The 17,541-nt window shown below is 40.5% G+C and overlaps 1 non-coding gene across 1 annotated transcript; it reads right to left on the reverse strand.

Moving 5' to 3' along the window:
- Nucleotides 1-2,310: 2,310 nt before the first annotated feature.
- LOC114086681 (small nucleolar RNA SNORA27) lies at nt 2,311-2,434 on the reverse strand. The gene has a single exon (XR_003581680.2). It is a non-coding gene; the product is annotated as a small nucleolar RNA SNORA27 (small nucleolar RNA).
- Between the last annotated feature and the right edge of the window lie 15,107 nt (nt 2,435-17,541).

The following is a 17,541-nucleotide window of genomic DNA, read 5'->3' on the forward strand; positions in this document are numbered from 1 at the left end:
GAGGAGGTTATCTTTTCTCCAGTGTATGTTTACGGTGCCTTTGTCTAGTATGAGATAAATGTATTATGTGCATTTGTCTCTGTCTTCTATTCTGTTCCATCGGTCTTCATGTCTGTTTTGGAGTGCTCACCTTTTCTTAAGCTATCATGGGTGCATCTCTTTTCCTTGCAGTCAAAAGAGACTGAGAAACTGATGTGACTCCATTTTGGGAAAACCAGCCTCTACCTCAGAGCAGGGCCTGTCCAAAGGGGGGATGACCCTTGTTCTTGGAAAACCCACAGAGCATTCCTAGGTACAAGCTACCCTGCTGAGTTATTTGTCTGTAAAAAACAGGAGAGGTCTGAGGCGCCAGATGTCCCTGACTCAGCAAACTAGTTCCTGGAAAGACCAAAGAATTTTTGAGGCCTAAGGCCTGACCATGATGACCCAAGCAACTCCCTAACATCAACTAATCAGCGTGAGACAGGGAAGATACCTGGAAGGCCAGGTGACCCCACCCCTAGTCTCGGGAATTGATAACATGTTAGGAAACTGTGTGGTTTAGCACGTACACCCTTGCAACCCCTTGTGGCTTAAACCAATCAGTTCAAATGTATCCACGCCTTTTGAACTCACCAATCACCCTTATCCAACTTGTTCCCGCCAATGAATGTGCTAATCAATGTTAAGAGTTGTTGTTTGATTTTCCAGCAGTATGGAATGATTTGCTGTGTGATGTTGTGACACACAGAGTATTCCTAAAAACCTATAAAATCTCACTGAACAAAAGATCAGGGCTCACTCCTCAGGACCTCTGTGTCGGAAATGGTTGTAAGTCCAGGCTCGAGCTTGCAATAAAGACTCTTGTGTGTTTGCATTGGATTCAGCTCCTGATGGTCTTTCGGGGTCCCCCAAATCTGGTATTACAAGACTAGGCTACAACAGGAGCAATGGTTTGTCACTTTATGAGGTAAAAATACTTCTTATAAAACTTAGTGTGGGGGCTGGAGTTGTGGCTCAGTGGTAGTGTGCTCGCCTTGCATGCATAAGGCACTGGGTTCCATCCTCAGCACCACATAGGAATAAAATATATTGTGTCCATCTAAAAAAAAAAAAAAAAAAAAAAAACTTAAAGGGCTGGGTTGTGGCTCAGTGGTGGAGTGCTTGCCTAGTGTGTATGAGGCACTGGGTTTGAGCCTCAGCACCATATAAAAATAAATGAAAGTAAAGGTATTATGTCCATTTACAACAAAAAATATTAAAAAAAAAAAAACTTAGTATGGACCCCTAAGTACACACTTGTAATCCCAGCTACTCAGCAGGCTGAGGCAGGAGGATCACAAGTTTGAGGCCAGCCTAGGCATCTTAGGCTCTGTCTCAAAACAAAAACAAATACAAGCAAACAACAACAACAACAACAACAAACTCAGTTGATCTTCTTAGAAATGAACTTACATACTCAAAATTATGTCCATATGTCACTAAACAAAAGTTGACCAGACCAATTTTTTTAATTGCAATAATGGGGATTAAACAGAAGAGCACACTACCACTAGTATATGGTCATCACAGGACTGATGAGCAGTTTAAAAGCTTTGGGAAGTAAACTAGTGAATTTTGAGAAAAATGGAGAAGAGTTCATGGACATTGATGCTCAATGTGGCCACAGGAAGAAACATACAAATCCTTAAATCTGTAAACATTTAAGGTCATGAGCCTAGCCAAGATGTCCTTAAGTATTATTGGTTTTATTGTGCCCACCTCCCTGCCCCACCCCCCAATTCATATATGGAAGTGCTAACTCCCAGTGTCTCAGAATGTGACCTTATTTGGAAATAGGGTCATCACAGATGAAATTAGTTAAGATGAAGTCATACCAGAGTAGGGTGGGCCCCTAATTCAATACAACTGGTGTCCTTATAAAACAGGGGAAATTGGACACAGATGCTGGCACAAGGAGAATGTTATGTGAAGATGAAGACAGAGGTCAAAATGATGCTTCTACAAGCCACAGTTGTAAGATTCCCAGCAAATCATGAGAAACTAGGGGATAGGCAGGGAATTGATTCTCTCTCACAGCCCTCAGAAGAAACCAACCCTGTTGAATCCTTGATCTTGGATTCCTAGCTTCCAGAACTGTGAAATACATTTCTATTGTTTAAATCTCCCAGTCTGTGCCCAAGCTCAGATATTTACATCTATGTGTGCTTTCCTTGAACCAGCTATAATGTAATAGCTTCTGCCAAGTATGCTTCCAACAGCATGTCAAACGATGTGAAAACTTAAGAATCCCAACTAGCATAGTAAGTTGTTATCTTGTTTTGTTTCCCAATTTGTTTCCTCTAACTTACAAAACAAACACTCAATTTGCCTGAGCTTTCAAAGGACATTTTCTTTGCTCCACTTAAATAATCAATAAAGACATTTCACCAATTAGCAAAGTGAAAAGGGGGTGAATGTAGTAGTATTAGATCCAACCAACTACAACCATGTAAGTAAAAATTTCCTACTTAGGTCTGAAGTTTTTTTAAAAAAAGTGGTTTGGAATTACTTAGCTATTTCACCTTAGCATTACTTTAATAAATAATAATAATCTCTATACACTGATTATAATGGATAAGGAACATTCCTAAGTACCTTATGCATAACAGGAGATAATAACTAGGAGAAAAGAACTATTATTATTTAAATGTTAAAGATGAAGAAACTGAGACTCAAGAGAATTGTCTATAAATGCAGTCAGTCAGTAATGGAGCTGACCTCAGACCCTAGTCTGCCTTAGCACAGAATTCATATTCTTTGTTATAATGCTCTTCTGCTTTCTGAATGGGTTCAGGATCTAACATAAAGAAAGCTCATGGAGTATTAGATTTCTCCCCTTGTCTGACTTGGTCTATTTCCCCCACCTCAGCACTAGGAATTGAATCCAGGATTTTGCATTTGGCTAGGCAAATGCTCTACACAGAGCATCCCCAGTTCTATCTATCTATCTATCTATCTATCTATCTATCTATCTATCTATCTATTTTAGTACCAGGGATTGAACCCAGGGGCACTTTACAACTGAGCTACATCCTCAGTCCTTTTGTTTTTACTTTGAGGGTCTTGCTCAGTTGCTCAGCCCTCAAACCTGAGATCCTCCTGCCTCAGCCTCCTGAGTCACTGAGATTACAGGTGTGTGCCACCAAGGCCTACTGATTTAATCTCTTTGCAACCGACATAAAAACTCTTGCTCATTCTGCCTGCATTTTCCAACTCAAGATGAAAGAACAGTAACTGGCACACAGTAAGTGCTCAGTAAGCGTTAGCTGTTATTAATGTTGAATTGTAGATGTTCTGTCTGGCAGTAGAAAGCATTATTTCATGACTCCCCTATTGTTAACTGTGGGTACTTTGAAATGTTATTGGATGACCACTAGTAGGGTAGGAGCTTGGAAGGTAAAGTTGATCCAGGAAAAAGGGGAGAAGCAAGAGTGGAGAGGCTGAGGCTAGGGCCGTAGAAGCAGGAATGTGACAGAGAAAGCAGTTGGCAGAATGCCAGGCTCCACTTTGTCTTTGGTGTGGCTGTCTCTGCGGGTTGAGCAGTGGGGGTGGGGGTGATAGTCCCTCTACTCCTGATTGGTCAAGTCACCTTGCTTTATGCTTTATTTCCTCCCTTCTTGGGTAATGGGGAGTCTGAAGCTTGTGGTTACATGAAGCTTCTTGGAATTCTTCCAGAAAGAGGGGAAATATATGAGGTCCTGGCACACAAAGATTCAGCGGGTGAAGCAGTCAGTGTGAGGACAGAGTGATTATGCACATGATCAGCACCATAGTGAGGCTGGAGGTCTTTGAATTTAGGTGTAAATCCCAGCTTTCCCACTTCAGCAATTTTGTGATGGTGGGCAGGTAACTTACCTGCCTGAGTCTGATTTCCTCTTCTGTAATTAGGATGATAAATAGCCCTTACTGTATAGGCATTTTATGAGGGCTTTGCCAGATAATGCATTTGCATGCTTAGCATAGTGGCTAATAAATAGCTGTTATTATTGTTATTAAATGTTAGAGTTTGACTTCCTCTCTGCCTAAATGTGTGGATTGCCCAGTCTCTTCCTTTCCCTTCTGTTTCCCCCATCCTGAGCATCTGGGTCAAATGCCCCTAGATACCTTTCCTTTTCCCTGAACCTTCCCAGTGGGCTTGGCTGTCTGACACTTCTGGCACTTCTGGGCAGCCCCAGGACAGTGGAAAGCATCCTTTCATGACTTTAGGATGGCCTTTTTGTTCCACAGCCCAGGAAGGATTGATAAAAGCCTTATCTGAATCACATTCCATTACGGGATTAAATCAGACTTGCTCTGAGGACTTCTAGCTGCTATTCCAGGCTATATGCCGGCAGCTCCTGATTATTGCCTTTGGCCCAATCTGAGGTCATCACACTTCTTTATGCCCAGGGGACTTTCACAGGCTGGGGCAAGGAGAGGTTTGGGCAGCCAGTGGGGATTAGTTTCAATTAGCAAGCACTGTCTGAGTAGGGGTTTACAGCCAGGCACACCCTAGGCACTAAGGGGGAGGAAATAGGAAAGACCCAGACACTTACTCAGCCAGCTCTAATCTGAGGCAGCAAATAATGAACTGCATGAGTGCAGTAAACAGGGGTGCAGATCAGCAAACGGAGTTGTTAATGGGGCAACGGGATAGTGTGTGATTGATTGCAGGGTGGTTGCTAAATTTTTCTGAGCCTCATTACTTCATCTTTGAGTTTGGAATATTAACATTTACTTCAAATGATTATTTATTTATTTATTTATTTAGGCACTGGAGATTGAACCCAGGGGCATTTTACCACTTTGTTATATTCCCAGCCCTTTTGAATTTTTGAGACAGGTCTTTGCTATATTGCTTAGGGCCTTACTAAATTGCTGAGACTGACCTCAGTCCTCCTGTCTCAGCTTCCTAAATGGCTTGGATTACAGGCAAAAGAAACAATAAGAGAGGTAAATAGGGAGCCTACATCCTGGGAACAAATCTTTACTCCTCACACTTCAGATAGAGCCCTAATATCCAGAGTATACAAAGAACTCAAAAAATTAGACAATAAGAGAACAAACAACCCAATCAACAAATGGGCCAAGGACCTGAACAGACACTTCTCAGAGGAGGACATACAATCAATCAACAAGTACATGAAAAAATGCTCACCATCTCTAGCAGTCAGAGAAATGCAAATCAAAACCACCCTAAGATACTATCTCACTCCAGTAAGATTGGCAGCCATTATGAAGTCAAACAACAACAAGTGCTGGCGAGGATGTGGGGAAAAGGGTACACTTGTACATTGCTGGTGGGACTGCAAATTGGTGCAGCCAATTTGGAAAGCAGTATGGAGATTTCTTGGAAATCTGGGAATGGAGCCACCATTTGACCCAGCTATTCCCCTTCTTGGTCTATTCCCTAAAGACCTAAAAAGAGCATGCTACAGGGACACTGCTACATCGATGTTCATAGCAGCACAATTCACAATAGCAAGACTGTGGAACCAACCTAGATGCCCTTCAATAGATGAGTGGATAAAAAAATGTGGCATTTATACACAATGGAGTATTACTCTGCATTAAAAAATGACAAAATCATAGAATTTGTAAGGAAATGGATGGCATTAGAGCAGATTATGCTAAGTAAAGCTAGCCAATCCCTAAAAAACAAATGCCAAATGTCTTCTTTGATATAAGGAGAGTAACTAAGAACAGAGTAGGGACGAAGAGCATGAGAAGAAGATTAACATTAAACAGGGATGAGAGGTGGGAGGGAAAGGGAGAGAGAAGGGAAATTGCATGGAAATGGAAGGAGACCCTCAGGGTTATACAAAAGTACATACAAGAGGAAGTGAGGGGAAAGGGAAAAATAATACAAGGGGGAGAAATGAATGACAGTAGAGGGGGTAGAGAGAGAAGAGGGGAGGGGAGGGGAGGGGAGGGGGGCTAGTAGAGGATAGGAAAGGCAGCAGAACACAACAGACACTAGTATGGCAATATGTAAATCAATGGATGTGTATCTGATGTGATTCTGCAATCTGTATATGGGGTAAAAATGGGAGTTCATAACCCACTTGAATCAAAGTGTGAAATATGATATATCAAGAACTATGTAATGTTTTGAACAACCAACAATAAAAAAAAAAAAAAAAGAACACTTGCCTAGGCAGGCGTGGTGGTGCATGCCTGTAACCCCAGCAGCTGAGGCAGGAGGATTGAAAGTTCAAGGCCAACCTCAATAATTTAGCAAGGCTCTAAGGATTTAGCAAGACTCTGATTCAAAATAAAACATAAAAAAGGGGCTGGGGATGTGGCTCAGTGGTCAGCAACCCTAGGTTCAATCCCCAGCAACATGAAAAAATTATAAAAAATAAAAATAAAAAAGGGCTGTGAATGTAGTTAAGTGGTAGGGTACCCCTGGATTCAATCCCAAGTACTTCAAATAATAATAACAACAATAATAAATTTAAAGAAAAAAATAAAAGGGGGCTGGGGTTGCTCAGTAGTAGAGCACTTGCCTAGCATGTGTGAGGCACTGTGTTCGATTCTCAGCATGGCATGTAAATAAATAAATAAAATAAAAGATCCACCAACAACTAAAAAATATGTTTTAAAAATTAAAAGTAACCTTTTATAAATCAAGTTTTATTTATTTACTTATTTGCGTGTGTGGTGCTGGGGATTGAACCTAGGGCTTTATGCATGAAAGGCAAGTACTCTACCAACTGAGCTCCATAAAACCAGGGTTTGTAAAGTGAAAAAACAAAAACAAAATTGCAGGGACACACTCCTGTTATTTCCAGGTACTCTGGACTCTGAGGCAGGAGGATTGAGAATTCAAGGCCAATCTGGGCAACATAGTAAGTCTTTGTCTCAAAAACAAAACAACAGACAGGGCACTGGGTGCATGCAGGTGCACACCTACAATTCCAGCAACTCAGAAGGCTGAGACAACAGGATCCTAGATTTGAGCCCAGCCTCAGTAATTTAGTGAAGCCTTAAGTAACTTAGTGAGATCCTATCTCAAAATAAAAATTAAGAAAAGACTGGGGATATACTCAGGGATAATGTTCCCCTGGGTTCAATCCCAAGTACCAAAAAGGAAAAGTGTGGGGGGAACCCCAGCAAAACACACACACACACACACACAAAAAAAAAAAAAAAACTGCAGCAGTTCTTGGCCATTTGCTGTATCAAAGTTATGATCATCTTGTCATGTCAAGCTGAAAATGTTACCACTATCGGGACAGTTGGGAATATTTCACTGGGAATGTGATCTTTCTTTGACTATGAAGTGCTATAGTACTGGTTTTGATTGGTTTGGTAATAAATGTGTAAAACTTTTGAACTGAAAAAACAAACAACAATAATTAATTTGCAGCCTAAAATAAAGAGGAAAATGTAAGGCTTGTCAGGCAATTAGTCAAGACAAACATTCTGTCCCCCAGTTTCTTTTTTAACTTTTTAGATTTTTAGCTGTAGATGAACACAATACCCTCATTTTATTTATTCATGTGGTGCTGAGGGTCGGACCCAAGGCCCCACACATGTGAGGCAAGTGCTCCACCCACTGAACCACAATCCCAGCCCTGTCCCCCAGTTTTATATTGCTTGTATACTGTTTGTAGTATTTATCATTTTTTTTCTTATGACTAATTTTATTATTCTAACTAAATGTTCTTTTTTTTTTGGTACTGGAGATTGAACAGGGGAGCTTTACTGCTAAGCTATATTGCCAGTCCTTTTTAGTTTTTACTTTGAGACAGGTTCTTGCTAAGTTGCTTAGTACCATGCTAAGTTGCTGAGGCTGGACTCAAACTTGGGATCCTCCTATTTCAGCCTCCTGAGTCACTGGGATTACCGACCTGCATCACTGTATCCAACTGATATTCACTTTTGTACTCAAAAAAATACAAATGAACCCCTCTATGTTAAAGGTTAGTAATGGGACCCCTTTCCCCATAGGATAAGGACAGAGCCAAAGCAGTCAGCTCAGCAGGGGGCCTGCCCTCTTTCCTTAGCCCTTACAACCAGCAGGTGCTTGAGTATAGAGGTTTTTTGGTCATTGTTCTGGTCTGCCTTATAGGAAGCCTGCTTCAGTCAGGCACAGCCTGTTGCCTCTATAGGGGAGTTCCTGCTAGATCATCTTCCCTAGTCAGAGGAGGAGGCTGAGCAACACAGTGATGTCAGTCCAATTAATTCTCTCTCTTTCTAACAGTTTTCAGCAGTGACCTTGAAGGTGAGGCATGCTTAAAGGAAATTTATCTATAGGGATGAGAAACACTGGCAAGTGGGGTGGGGGTGGGGATTACCCTGGCTGGGCCACACATGCTGGGAGCCCCCATGAGCAGAGCTGACAATGAGACATCCCATTACATCCTGGGGCCATTACCTTGGGGAGATGGAATTGGACAAGCCTGTCTTTCCATTATGCAAAGAAAGGGCTTTTCAAGTAAATGTCCATTTAAGTATGAGCTTAGATCAGTGAAGATGGGGCCATAATAGCTTTGGTGGTCATCACAGCTATTAAAAATACATTTTTTTTTCCTGTGCTCAAGCTGCCTTGTCATCTTAATATTGTTCATCCCCAGAAGACTGTGACTCAACCCTTTCTAAGTGTCTGGGAGGCAGGTCACCATCAATCTGTATTTTCAACTTTTCAATTCTTCAACATACGTAGTAGATGAAATTTACACGCTTGATACACCCCATGGGTGTATCCAGAATGAGATAAAACCTAAAAGTTGGGTTAGGGAAGGAAGTGAGTGGTGAGTAGTAAGTAAAGCCCTCTGCTCAGTAGTCATTGCCTAAAATCCTGGGCTCACCTGTCTCTTCAGATCATTTTGTCCTGCATATCCTGCTTAGGTCCTCAGACATACAGAGTTCTTTTTTAGCTCAAGGTGCTCAAACTGAGCCACATCCCCAGCCCATTTTATTTTGAGACAGGGTCTCACTAAGTTGCATAGGGCCTCGCTTAATTGCCAAGGCAGTCCTTGAACTTGTGATTCTCCTGCCTCAGACTCCTAAATCGCTGGGATTATAGGCATGTGCTGGCTAGACTCACTTCTTGATGCAAAGGGGGAAACGTAAGGCGTGGGAAGACTTGTGATTATCTTTACCTTCAGCCTAGCACAGGCCTCCCATGTACTTCCCTAAGCTTTTTCTTCATGGCCCTTCTTATAATTGTTATTAGTTGCTGGCATGATTGCTTGCTTGTAGTCTTTCTTCCCCATTAGAAAAAAAAATGTCCACGAATGTATTGTCTTGTTATCAGTCTATTCCCATAGCTTGGTACACAGTAGGGACTAAGAAAGTAGTTGTTAAATTGATAGATGGAAAATACCCCTACCCATCCTGACCCCATAAAGGAATTAACTAGCCCCAAATGTCTTTAAGTTTAGACTCTTTTTTCCATTCCCACTGGGTTTAGATTGAGTTCTACCTGGTAGTTGCTAGCCCTGTGGTCATTTAGGTTTTGAGCAAAAGCTTTCCTAATCAAGTGTCTAATGATTGGGGATGAGGGGAATGGCTCCATCTGTCGGCAAGAGTCAAGATCACAGCAGGAGAAAGCCCTGGATCTACCTGCCCAAGGGCCTAAAGTATGTCAGACTACATCCTCCAATGGTAACTGGAGAATGTCCAGTGGGTAGTGACTGGATAAAGTTGTTGTTGAAGCTGTCAAGTGTAATAAGCTTGGGATTAGGGCCTCTAGTTGTATTTAGTAGGTTGAGATGGTTTCCTCCTCCTCCTCCTCTTCCTCCTCCTCCTCCTCCTCTTCCTCCTCCTCCTTCTTCTTTTTTTTTTTTTTTTAATTAGTTTTAAAAACTAATACAGCCAGGCATGGTGATTCACATCTATAATCCCAGTAACTTGGGAGGCTGAGGCAGGAGGATCACAAGTTCAAAGCCAGCCCCAGGAATTTATTGAGACCCTAAGTAACTCAGTGAGACCCTGTCTGTAAATAAAATATTAAAAAAGGCTGGGGAAGTGGCTCAGTGGTTAAGTGCCCCTGGGTTCAGTCTCCGGTACCAAAAAAACAAAAACAAAAAAACTAATACAAACATTTATGTCATATGCAATAGATTAGTTTGTTTAAATATAACATATAGCATATAAGTACAGTTTTTAGAACAATATTAAGGGGACTGGCAATATAGCTCAGTTGGTAGAGTGCTTTCCTTGCATGCACAAGCCCCTGGGTTCAATCCTCAGTACCATACCCACACCCACACAAACACACACACCACAAAAAAAAGTAAATAAAATAAAAAATGAATTTTTAAAAAAGAATAATATTAAAAGAAATACACATAATGGTGACACATACATATAATCCCAGTGATTTGTGAGGCTGAGGCAGAGGATCAGCAGTTCAAGGTCAGCCTCAGCAACTAGTGAGACTCTTGTCTCAAAAATCTATAAAAAAAGAAAAAGGACTGTACTGTAGTTTAGTGGTAAAATGCTCCTGGATTTAATCTCTACTACCAAAAAAGAGAAATACCCATAAATACCCATTACCCACTACTCAGATTAAGAAATAGCACATCACCAGTTTTTCTTTTGTTTTGACATTGTTTTCCAGGGTTGTAGCTCAGTGGTAGAGTGCTTGCCTAGTATGTGTGAGACACTAGGTTGGATCCCCAGCACTACATAAAACTAAACAAAATAAAGATATTATGTCCAGGGCTGAGTCTGTAGCTCAGTGGCGGAGCGCTTGCCTAGATCATCAGCACCACCACCACCCCCCCCAAAAAAAAAGAAGAAAGAAGGAAGAAAGAAAGAAAGAATATATTTTTTTCAGAACAATGATATTAAAAGAAATATACAGGGGCTGGAGCTGGAGCTCAGTGGTAGAGTACTTGCCTAACATATGTGAGGCACTGGGTTCAATTCTCAGCACCACATATAAATAAAATTAATAAAATAAATGTCTACATCTAAAAAAAAAGAAAAGAAAAGAAATACACATAGTGTTGACACACACCTATAATCCCAGTGATCTGTGAGGCTGAGGCAGAAGGGTTTGCCTTAATAAACAAATAAATAAATAAATAGATGAAGGTATTGTGTCTATCCCATCTACAATTCTAGAAAATAATAATAAAAAAGATATTATGTCCATCTATAACTAAAAATATTTTTTTAAAAAGATTTTTTTATTGGTACATTATACTTACACATAACAATAGGATTTGTTGCTACATATTTGTACATGTACACAATATAACAGTATAACTTGATCAACTTAATTCCCAAGTACCTCCCCTTTTCCTTCCCTCCTCTCTTCTCTTTATCACCTTTTCCTGTTCTACTGGTTTCCCTTCTATTTTCATGAGATCCCCAATATATATATATTATATGTGTGTGTGTGTGTGTGTAATTTTTTTCTCTCTAGCTTCCACATATGAGATAAAACATAACTTTTGACTTTCTGAGTTTGGTTTATTTCACTCTGCACAATGTTCTCCAGTTTTATCCATTTACCATGAAATGAAATAATTTCTTTCTTTTTTACTTTTCTTTTCTTTTTTTCTTTTTTTTGGTACTGGGGATTTAACCCAAGGGTGCTTTACCACTGAGTCACATCCCCAGCCCTTTTTATTCTGTGTTTTGAGACAGGGTCTCATTAAGTTGCTCAGAGCCTTGCTAAGTTACTGAGATTGGCCTCAAAGTTATGATTGTCTGGGGCTGGGGATGTGGCTCAAGCAGTAGCGCGCTCGCCTGGCATGCGTGTGGCCCAGGTTCAATCCTCAGCACCACATACAAACAAAGATGTTGTGTCTGCCGAAAAACTAAAAAATAAATATTAAGATTCTCTCTCTCTCTCAAAAAAAAAAAAAAAAAAAAAAGTTAAGATTGTCCTGCCTCAGCCTCCCAAGTCATTGGGATTGCAAGCATGTCCCACCACACCCATCTCATAGTTTCATTCTTTTTTTTTTTAATTTTTTTTTTTGTAGTTGTAGTTGGACAGCATGCCTTTTATTTGTTTCAGTTTTATATGGTGCTAAGGATCAAACCCAGTGTCTCACACATGCTAGGCAAGTGCTCTGCCACTGAGCTACAACCCCAATCCCCATTATTTCATTCTTTATGGCTGAATAAAACTCCATTGTGTATATATACACCACATTTTTATGCATGTATCACAAGAATATGCTGACTTTAATTCTTTAGGATAATTACCAATGAGTGGTATATGATGTTTCCATTCCTCGTCTTTTAAGAAAACTCCATACTGATTTCTATAGTGGTTGTACTAATTTAAAATCTCATCAACAGTGTAAAGGTGTTCCTTTTCCCCCACATCCTTGCCAGAACTTATTGTTATTAGCATTCCTTTTATATTTTTGGTACCAGGGATTGAACCCAGGGGTGCTTAACCACTAAACTACATCCCTAACCCTTTATATTTTGAGACAGGATCTCAATAATTACTTAGGGCCTCAAAATCACTGAGGCTAGCCTTGGACTTATGATCCTCTTGCTTCAGCCTCCTGCATCACTGGGGTTACAGGCATGTGCTACCATGCTTGGCATTATTTGCATTTTTGGGCAGTGGAGGAGTGGGGATGGGTGGGTGGGTGAGGGGGTGTTTACTGGATATTGAACTCAACCACTGAGCCACATCCCCGCGCCCTATTTTGTATTTTATTTAGAGACAGGTTCTCACTGAGTTGCTTAGCACCTCTTTATTGGTTAGGCTGGCTATGAACTTGCAATCCTCCTCTCTCAGCCTCCCAAGCTGCTGGAATTAGAGGTGTGCACCCCCTTGCTGGCATTTTTTTGCATTCTTGATGGCTGCCATTCTAACTGCAGTGAGATGAAATCTCAGTGTGTTTTTTTTTAAGGTTCTTAAAAAGATGGACACAATATCTTTATTTTTTTGAATTTTTAATTTACTTATGTGGTGCTGAGGATCAAACCTAGTGCCTCACATGTGAAAGGCAAGCGCTCTACCGCTAAGCTATAACCCCAGCCCCCTCAGTGTATTTTTTTTCTCTAATATTATTTTTTAGTTTTAGGTGGACACAATATCTTTATTTTATTTTTATGTGGTGCTGAGGATCGAACTCAGTGCCTCATGCGAGCTAGATGAGCGCTCTACCACAAGACCCCAGCCCCCTCAGTATATTTTTTATTTGCATTTCATGTATTTATTGGTTGTTTACATATCTTCTTTTGAGAAATCTCTGTTTAGCTCATTTGCCCATTTATTGATTGGGGTATTTGGGGTTTTAAAAAATCTATTTATTTATTTATTTTTGGTACCAGGGATTGAACTCAGGGGCACCTAACCACTGAGCCACATCCCCAGCCCCTTTTTAATTTTTTTTTCTTTTGGGACAGGGTCTCACTAGGCTGCTTAGGGCCTCGATGATAACTTGTTGAGGCTGGCTTTGAACTTGCAATCCTCCTGCCTTAGCCTCCCAAACCATTGGGATTATAGCCATGCTACACCACACCTTGCTTGATTTTGTGTGTGTGTGTGTGTGTGTGTGTGAAAAGGTTTTTTTTTTTTTTTTTGAGTTCTTTATATATTCTACATTTTAGTTCTCTGTCATAAGAGTAACTAGCACAGATTTTTCTCCCATTCTGGTGGCATGTGGTGACACATATCTGTAATCCCAGTGATTTGGGAGGCAGGAAGATTGCAAATTCAAGGCCAGCCTCAGCAATTTAGCAAGGCTCTATCTCAAGATTAAAAGTAAGGGGCTGAAGTTGTGGCTCAGTGTTAGAGGGCTTGCCTCGCATGTGTGAGGCATTGGGTTCAATCCTCAGCACCACATATAAATAAATGAATAAAATAAAGATCCATCAACAACTAAAAAAAATTTTTTTAAAAAGATTAAACATAAAAAGAACTGGGGATGCTCAGTTGTAAGAGCCCCTGGATTAAATCCTCAGTACAAGGGAGAAAAAAATAAGGAAAAAAGAAATACAAAGAAAAAGAAAAAAATGATTTTCTTTCATTCTGTAGGTTCTCTTTAAGTTGATGCTATCCAATTTATTAATTCTTAGTATTATTTGCTGAATATTAGAGGTCCTATTAAGGAAGTTGTTGCCTGCATCTATATGTTGGAGTGTTAGCCATGTTTTCTTGTAGTAGTTGCAAGTTTCTGACCTAACTTTGATCCATTTTGAGTTGATTTTTGTGGAGGGTGAGCGATAGGAATCTAGTTTCATTCTTCTACATTTGGATATCTGGCTTGCGAGGTAAATGCTCTACCACTGAGCCACAAACCCAGACCCTTACTTTTGATCTTGAGACAGGGTCTTGCTAAACTGCTAAGGCTGGCCTTAAACTTGCAATTCTCTTGCCTATTGGTTAAAAAGATTGTCTTTTCTCCAAGGTATGTTTTTGGTGCTTTTGTCAATGATCAGATGACTGTGTTGGTTTGTCTCTGTGTCTTCCATTCTGTTCCATTGGTTTGTGTGTCTGTTTTTTTTTTTTTTAATTTTTAAAAAAATTTCTTTAGTTGTAGATGGACACAATACCTTTATTTTATTTATTTAATTTTTATATGGTGCTGAGGATCGAACCCAGTGTGTCACATGTGCAAAGCAAGCACTCTACCACTGAGCCACAACCCCACAACCCTCATTGCTGTGTTTCTGTTTTTATGCCAGTACCATGCAGTTTTTGTTACTATCTCTCTGCAGTACAATTTGAAGGTGGATATTGTGATGTCTCCTGCTTTGCTTTTTTGGCTTAGAACCACTTTGGCTATTCTGGGTCTTTTATTCTTCCAAATGATTTTAAGATTTTTTTTCTTGTTCTGTGAAGCATGCCATTGGTATTTGATGGGGAATTCACTGAATCTGTCCATTGCTTTTGTAATGTAGCCTTTTCGATAATAGTAATTCTGCCTATCCATGAATAGTGGGAGGTATTTTCATCTTCTAGTGTCTTCTCTAATTTTTTTCTTCAGTGTTTTATAATTTTCACTGTAGAGGTCTTTCACTGCCTTGGTAGGATTTATTTATTTATTTTGAGGCTACTGTGAATAAAACTGCTTTCCTAATTTCTTTTTCAAAAAATTCGTTATTGATGTATAGGAAAGCTATTGATTTTTTTTTTAAATATTTATTGTTTAGTTTTCGGCGGACACAACATATTTGTTTGTATGTGGTGCTGAGGATCGAACCCAGGCCGCATGCATGCCAGGCGAGCGCGCTACCACTTGAGCCACATCCCCAGCCCAAGCTATTGATTTTTGCCTGTTGAGTTTCCTATCCTGACGTCACAGCTTTTTATAAGTTTCTTGTGACTCAGTTACCATGTCAATCAGCTCTATGTCCTTTTCTCCCTCCTTTCCCTTTGCCTTTTTCTATTCCTTTTCCTTTTTCTTTTTACACTCTGCCATTTTATAACTATGGAACTTAGAATAATATGTTTAATTCTGTGGGGACAAATGCATGGAGTTCTGCATACATGCATAGTTAAGGGCGCCTGAGTGGCAGGCCACTCCCCTCGTCCTAGGCGTGTGACAGCAAACCGCTTACCTGTACGCAGAGCCCTGGGCATGAGACCACAGTCTTGCAGTCCCTGTGCTTGCTCCATGGCCCACTCCTCGATTGGTCGCTGCAAGGACAATTAGCAAGAAATTGTATTGGTGGCTGCCTGTAATCTGCCTAGCTACTGCCCAAGTATATATACATGGTAACTGCAATAAAATCAGACCTGCTCCCAGCTTGGTCTCCAGAGGTCTTGATTAATGAATCCACAGCCACACTCTCCTCTACCCTGTTTCGTAGACCTCCTTGCTGGAGAGAGAGAACCCATGCATAATACTATGGATCTCAGTGTCCTTATCTATAAAATGGGAATAATAATAACAATACCTGTATTACTCATTTGTGAGAGCTAATGAGATAATGTTTGTGTAAGGGTTAAAAACCTTAACACAGATCTCAGCTTGTAATTGGCACTTAATAAATGGAAGTAATTTATATATTTATTATTGATATATATATATATAAACAATTTTTTTAACTTTGCTTTATTTATTTTTTTATGTAGTGCTGAGGATCAGACCAAGTGCCTCTCATTGCTAGGAAAGCACCCTACTGAGTAACAACCTCAGCCCTATTTATATTTTTGTACTAGAGATTGAATTCAGGGGTGCTCAACCACTGAGCCACATCCCAAGCCCTTTTTATTTTTTATTTTGAGGCAGGGTCTCATTAAGTTGCTGAGGGCCTCACTAAATTGTTGAGGCTGGCTTTGAATTCATGATCCTCTTGCCTCAGCCTCTAGAGATTCAGGATTACAGGCATGCACCACTGCGTCCAGCAACCTCTCAGGGGTGATGGTACTGATGGTAAGGAATTGATTATGCAAGGCTGTTGTAAGGATCAGAAAAAAAATTACACACAAATGCCCAGTAATCAGTTAAATAAAATAAATGTTTATTTCTTTCTCTCCCTCTGAACTTTTCTTCCTTTTTTGATACATTTTCTTCTCAACAGAGACATCGAAACCTGCTGTGTGCTTGTGGCAGTTTCTCTTGAACTCTGATCAGTTTCATCATGTATTTATGAAGCACCGACTAGGTGATGACAAACATTCTCCTGATTATTGTGCTGTTAACCCCTTTGGAGGGAAATGGAGTTGTTGGGTCATCTCCCTTCCTGAATCTGGGCCCCTGGATGGGGCCCCAGAGCATCAGGGTCAGGGTGTAACTCTGCTCTCAGAATAGAATTCCCTGAGCTCAGAAGGTAGCATTTTGGCTAGTTTGGTCATATGTTCTCATGCAGTGTATTAATCAGCTTTTTATCTTTGTGTGACCAACAAATTTGACAAGAACAACTTAGAGAAGGGGAAGTTTATTTTGGCTCAGTTTCAGAGATTCAGTTCATGCTCGGCTGTTCCATTGCTTTGGGCCCAAGGTGAGGCAGAATATCATGGCCAAGGAGCCTAGTGCAGGAGTGCTTTCACCTTATGGCAGCTGGGAACGGGGGAGCTGGGGAAGGGCTGGAAGGGCATGGCCCCAGTGACCTACCTCCTCAAGCCATGACCTACCTGTCTACAGTTAGCACCCAGTTACTCCTTTTAAACTAGGCTAGACTGATTAGGTTACATCACTTATAATGTAATCTCCCCTCTGAATACTCCTGCATTAACACAGGAACTTTTGGAGAAGACCTCATATACAAATAATAACATGCAGGCTAGGAGGGAGCTTCATGAACAATGAGTAGACACAATGCGGGCTCATTCACAAGTAAAAATACAAAATTGTGACTGTGGTACAGATACCTGAAAGGGGTTAGGGAATTGGGCCTCTGTTCACTTTTGAATTCTTTTCCCCTTCAAGGGATCTGTGTAATATTGCAGGGAGGGGAGGGTTCTGGTTATAAAGTAAGTGAGGTAACGGGAGACTTAGGTCTGAGATCTCTTGACTTTTAGATTGATCTTTGCTTCTGAAGGGGTGTCAATTTTCCACTGAGAGAAGGAGCTGCACATTTCAAACATAGCAGTGACACATCTCTCACTCTCTTTGAATTGAGGTAACTACTGTTGCCTATGCTGGTCTTGAACTCAAGGAT

This window comes from Marmota flaviventris, chromosome 5, assembly GCF_047511675.1.
Source record: "Marmota flaviventris isolate mMarFla1 chromosome 5, mMarFla1.hap1, whole genome shotgun sequence".
NCBI lineage: Eukaryota > Metazoa > Chordata > Mammalia > Rodentia > Sciuridae > Marmota > Marmota flaviventris.